Source organism: Suncus etruscus, chromosome 2 (genome assembly GCF_024139225.1).
Source record: "Suncus etruscus isolate mSunEtr1 chromosome 2, mSunEtr1.pri.cur, whole genome shotgun sequence".
Classification (NCBI taxonomy): domain Eukaryota; kingdom Metazoa; phylum Chordata; class Mammalia; order Eulipotyphla; family Soricidae; genus Suncus; species Suncus etruscus.
This window is the reverse complement of record NC_064849.1, coordinates 112218901-112224546: the sequence shown is the minus strand read 5'-3', so window position 1 is coordinate 112224546 and position 5646 is coordinate 112218901.

Here is a 5646-nt window from a genome sequence, read left to right as displayed (position 1 = left end):
ACTTTGTCCACTTTATTTTGTCATAAGATTGGAAGTGACAGCTTCCAAGCATTTTAAGCATTGAAGCTCAAAGCAGAAATCTCTCATGATTTTTAAAAGAATTAAGAGACCCTGAGACCAAAATATTTGAGAACCATTGCTTTAAGCTATTAATTATTCCTTAAGAAACACATACTTTTAGTGCTTGGCACATACACTTTTGGTGTTTGGCATTTTCTTCTCTAGAATTCTCCTTGTATTTGAAATCGGTAACCTAATAAAACATGCAATGTATACTTGATCCTTTAAAGTTTAACTGAAGCAATTCATAAAAAAATTAACCAATTAATTAGCATATATCTGGGGGTGGTGTTTTGGTCACACTTAGCAGTGCTTGTGGCCTACTTCCTGAATTGTGTTTGGGGATCATTGGGGTGGCACCACGTAATGTCACGATGAAACTAGTACCAAGTGCATCAAGGCCAGTGCTGTAATTCTTGTACTTTCTCCAGCTCAAGTTAAAACAATTCTTCACATATTCCAATGTATCCCCTGTTGAATACAAAGTGAATTTGCACTGTAAACTGTATACTCACCCTGGTCCTTCATTCTGTTATCTGTTCCATAATTAAAATTAATCTGATTGTTCTCCATAAACCTTCATCTTATTACTAGCAATTTTCTTAGATGACATTCGTCATGCGCTGTCTTGAATTCGTATAATTCATGTTCCACAAGTGCTCTGCCCTTGTGTCCTTATGTGAATTGTCATTTGTAAGAAAAATATGGCATGCTATAATTGTGAGAGCTATTTGTTTCACATGGAAAGGATTTATTTGATAGTTTTACGTTTTGAAAAGAGTTACTCCCATTTAAGGCCTATAAGCTGTCTTAAAATAAATTTTCTTTGTAGACTTTATTTGAAATGGTAACAACAGTTTTAGATGGGCTGACTCATACTTTTTCCAACTACTCTGATAATTTTATGAAAACAATCCATTTTGTACGCAACTTCCAAAATATTCCATTTTGGAGAGACTATTCCATAAGAGTAGAGTAGCCTGGGAAGCAGGACTGCCTCCTTATACCACAAAACAGAACTAGAGTCCAAAGGACATATGACGACTGGCCACAGGACCTGAGGGTTCTTATCCCCAATTTCACAGAGAATTGTCATGCAAATGCAGCTATTACAGAGGACCAATGTAGACAGTGTACAGTGTGACATTTGCCCCCCCCCAGTGTCTGTGAAGTAAGACCTCTCTATCTTAGTAGTCAGAGTGTAGCTATCAACCCAAACCTGAATATAATTATTTTTGAGTTTTAAAGTTTAATATTATTTACCTTGCTTAATATTTGGATTTACTTGGGATATAATAACACTTCCATCTTTCTTACTTCTCCCTTATGAAATAAAAATGTTCATCCTATAGGTGTCCCACTACTGAGTTCTCAAGGCATATAACATATGGTTTCAAACATTTGCAATTAGAGAGGAATTAGTCTCAGGATGAATTCATTATTACATCTCAGTCATACTTGTTTAGGTATTAGGTTCATGTACGTGCTGGAATAAGTTAAGAAACCTTTGGAGGTTGTTGGGAAGGAATGTATTCTGCATATAAGGTGGAATAAATTTTGAGGAAATCAGGTTGAATTTTATAATTTTTTTTTGTTGTTTTTTTTCAGGCCACACTCATTTGATGCTCAGGGGTTACTCCTGGCTAAGCGCTCAGAAATCGCCCCTGGCTTGGGGGGACCATATGGGATGCCGAGGGATCAAATTGCAGTCCTTCCTTGGCTAGCACTTGCAAGGCAGACACCTTACCTCTAGCGCCACCTTGCCGGCCTGAATTTTTTTTTATTAATTTTTTATTTTTAATTATGAGAACAAAGATGCAAAGAAAGAGGACAAGGTAAAGTTACAGTGCAAGGACAATCACCCATAAAAAGAATTCTCAGTAGTCCCATTGCTGATATCTTAACTTTGAACTTTCAGCCAAAGAACATAAAGAAAAATTAAACAGAACCCATGTACAATTACTTTGGCCCTCAAGTCCCCAGATTGTAGTACATAATATTTCTTAGCAGCACACAAAGCAATCTAAAGACATAAAACTTATATAACTCCTTAAACATTGACGGCAAAGTACTTTTTTACATTTCCATGCACATGCATATATTAGTTTAAGTTAACCTCAAAAGTTTAAGTGGGTTGTTTTTCTTAAGGATTAGAGTCAAAGGAGCACAGTAAAAACAATGTTAGAGTGGCAATTATTGTTTGCATAGGCCCACCAAAATATGAGGGACATGAAAAGGAAAAGCCTTGGCCTAAATACTAGGAGACCCTACCCCTGAAGTTTCCTGGCATAAGACCAACTCTAGGCTCCAGGCAAACTAGTTTGTCCAATCCAGGTTATTGTCTGTAGTGCCAATACACTTTTATTTTTCACACAGTCTCTGTTGTTGGTCTCAAGTTTCTGTATTAAAGATCCTGGAATCTGCTTATCCTATATTGCAGTCAGGATGGTGCAGAGCATCCTTTCGTTTCACCTCACAATTAAAGGGCAATGCAGAGAACCCTGTCCTGTAAGCAGGTCATTGTTGTTGTCAAGTCTTCTTAGTGCTAAGGGAAGTCTCTTTTGAGCAGGTCGATGTCAGAGCCGTGGTAGGGTCTTCCCTGGTAGAGGATTGCTTCCAGGTGTTGTTATAAAAAAACCTTGGATGTTTTGTAGATAGCTTCCCTGGTTCAGGGGTGAATGGCCGGCCAGAATTTTATAATTTTTTAATGAATTAAATGTTTATGTTCTGCCCAAATTCTTATATTGAAATTTTAACCCCCAATGTGATGCGGAGGTATATGGAGAGTATACGGAGAGTCCATGCCTTTGAATCATGGTCTCATGCATGAGTTTAATACTCTTGTTTTTGTTTTGTTTTGTTTTTGGGTTTTGGCTCACATCCAGTGACTCTCAGGGGTTACTCCTGGCTATGCGCTCAGAAATCAATCCTGGCTTGGGGGACCATATGGGACGCTGGGGGATCAAACCGTGGTCTGTCCTAGGTTATCGCGTACAAGGCAAATGCCCTACCACTTGTGCCACTGCTCTGGTCCACATTTAATACTCTTAAACTGGCCTGGAGAATGCTCTCATTTCTTTCATCAGTAGGACACAGTTAAGAGGGCATTCTTAGAAACAGGGAATGCAGTCTTACCTGAACCTATGTGCCAGTATGTTTATCTTGAACTTCCAGTATCTAGAAATGTCATGATTAGTTCTGATTAGTCCTGATTAGTCCTGACATAAGGAATCTTCTGGGTTCCCTTGAAAAGTGTGTGCTTGGTTCGGCGAATGAAAACTGAGGCCAAGGAGTCAAGTTGAGTTCAAGCTCTACTCTGTTTATTCAAAGCAAAAGGTGGAATATTTATACTCAATTTCTTGACAAGTCATAATTTTCAGACAAAGCTAATTTACTATATAAAGGTACAGGGGCAAATTGTTCAAGGCATATTTCTGACTCAGAGCAGTTTCATCTTAAAAGCCGTTTTTTGCTATTAGAAGTTTCTCAGTTAGCAAAGTCAGTTCAGAATCTTTTTGGTTTATGCATTCTGAATTGGGGCTGAAATGTTAACCCTTAATATGAATGCATGTAGGCTAATAGCAAAGCTAGATTTGAGGGTGTGTAATTATTCTATAAGACTAAATAGAAAATATTTGAATCTACGCAAATGTTTCTCATGTGGTATGTTTATATATCTGAGTAATCTTTGATAGGCTCTAAGAAAAGTGTTAATAATTATTAGATAAAGAATATTTGAATCCCTGTAAATGTTAAATCTGAGAATGTCAGGTAGTTAGGGCCTTTTTAAACTTGGTGCCTTCCTAGGTCTCAGTATCTGTTAACACAGGGGATATAGCAGAGAACTGTGATTAATTTTTTATTGACTATCAGTTACCTAGCCTGGTTCCTTATTACCACAGACAAGAATGACATAAAACTGACAGTGAATAAATAATTCATTGTCAGCAATGAATATTGTTTATATGTTGTAATATATAATTATATATACCTTTAAAATAAATACCTAATATAGTATCTTATATTTAAATATAAGCCCCTGATATCATTTAACTAAAGAGACTAAATAAAATGCAACTAGTCATGATTTCTCTCTTAAAAAAAAGGGCCATAGAGATAGTTTAGTAGTTAAAGTGTTTTCTCTGCATGTCGTCAACTCAGGCATCACATAATACCTTTGTTTTCAGGTAAGTGAGAACAAAGTAATTATTAAAAAAGAAGAAAAAAAATTTAAGAAAAAAAGAAAAAAAGAAGCACAGAGCAAGCACATTTGTAAAAATTATTGTTATCTCCAATGATGTCATTAATACAATGGCAGAAGGTTTAGTAAACAGTTGTTGTTAACTGTCCATTATGTTAAATTGGTGTGTTCCTATTGAGATGACAGTATCAAACAAATGAAATTGTCTAGAACTTCAAAGCACTATTACTGATTCTGAAACTTTTAGGGGAATATACTCAGCTGCCAGGCCTCCTGAAAAAAGGAGGATGGGGCAGGGGGAGAGGGGGGGAAGGTGCTCACACTCACACCATAAAGCCCTGGTGATATCAGCACAAATACTAGTATACATGAAGCTTGGTCAGATTGGTGTCTATGAAGATAATCATAGAGGAAAAAAAAAAAAAAGATAATCATAGAGGGTTGCTGAGGCAGAGCCATAGACCAAAACACGTTTCTGAATGATGAATACAGCAGGCATGTCTTCGGCAGGTTGGGGGCATGGTCCTCCCTCTCCTCCCAAAATGGTCAGCTTTCTGCTGAATGGCTAGGGTACCCATTGTTATTCATGACTTGGTCTACCAGACACCAACTTTTAACGTTAAACTATCCATTTAGAAATAAAAATATAGGCCAGAGAGATAGCACAGCAGTAGGGTGTTTGCCTTGCATGCAGTCAACCCAGGACAGATGGTGGTTTGAATCTCAGCATCCCAAATGGTCCTCCGAGCCTACCAGGAGCGACTTCTGAGCACAGAGTCAGGAGTAACCCCTGAGCAACGCCAGGTGTGACCCAAAAACTAAAGAAAATAAAATAGAAATATAGAAATCTCTCTTCTATCTTTAAAGAATATGCTTTATCCAAGTCACATGTATACAACACACAGGGTTGGCCACAGAAAATATTTAATAAGATGTTTTTTTGTTGTTTTTGAGTCACACCTGGCAGCGCTCAGGGGTTCTCCTGGCAGCCTTGGGGGACCATATGGGATGCTGGTGATCAAATTCAAGTCTGTCCTGAGTCAGTCACATGCAAGGTAAATGCCCTATTGCTGTGCTATTGCTCCAGCCCCATAAGATGCATTTTTCTTGGGTGTCTGACATTGCTCAAATGTTTACTAAGTACATATTTATTCAATATTATTTGATAAAGACACAAAAGCAGAATAAATTGAGTACAAATGGCACAGATGCCATTTGATTTAAGGATTCTCTAAGGAATACCCTGGTTGAGGTATCCTCCAAAAGGATATTAAATCTGATTATTTTATGTGCTTTTATTTATTTTGTTTTTTGGTTTTTGGGCCACACTTGGTGATGATCAGAGGTTACTCCTGACTATGCGCCTAGAAATTGCTCCTAGCTTG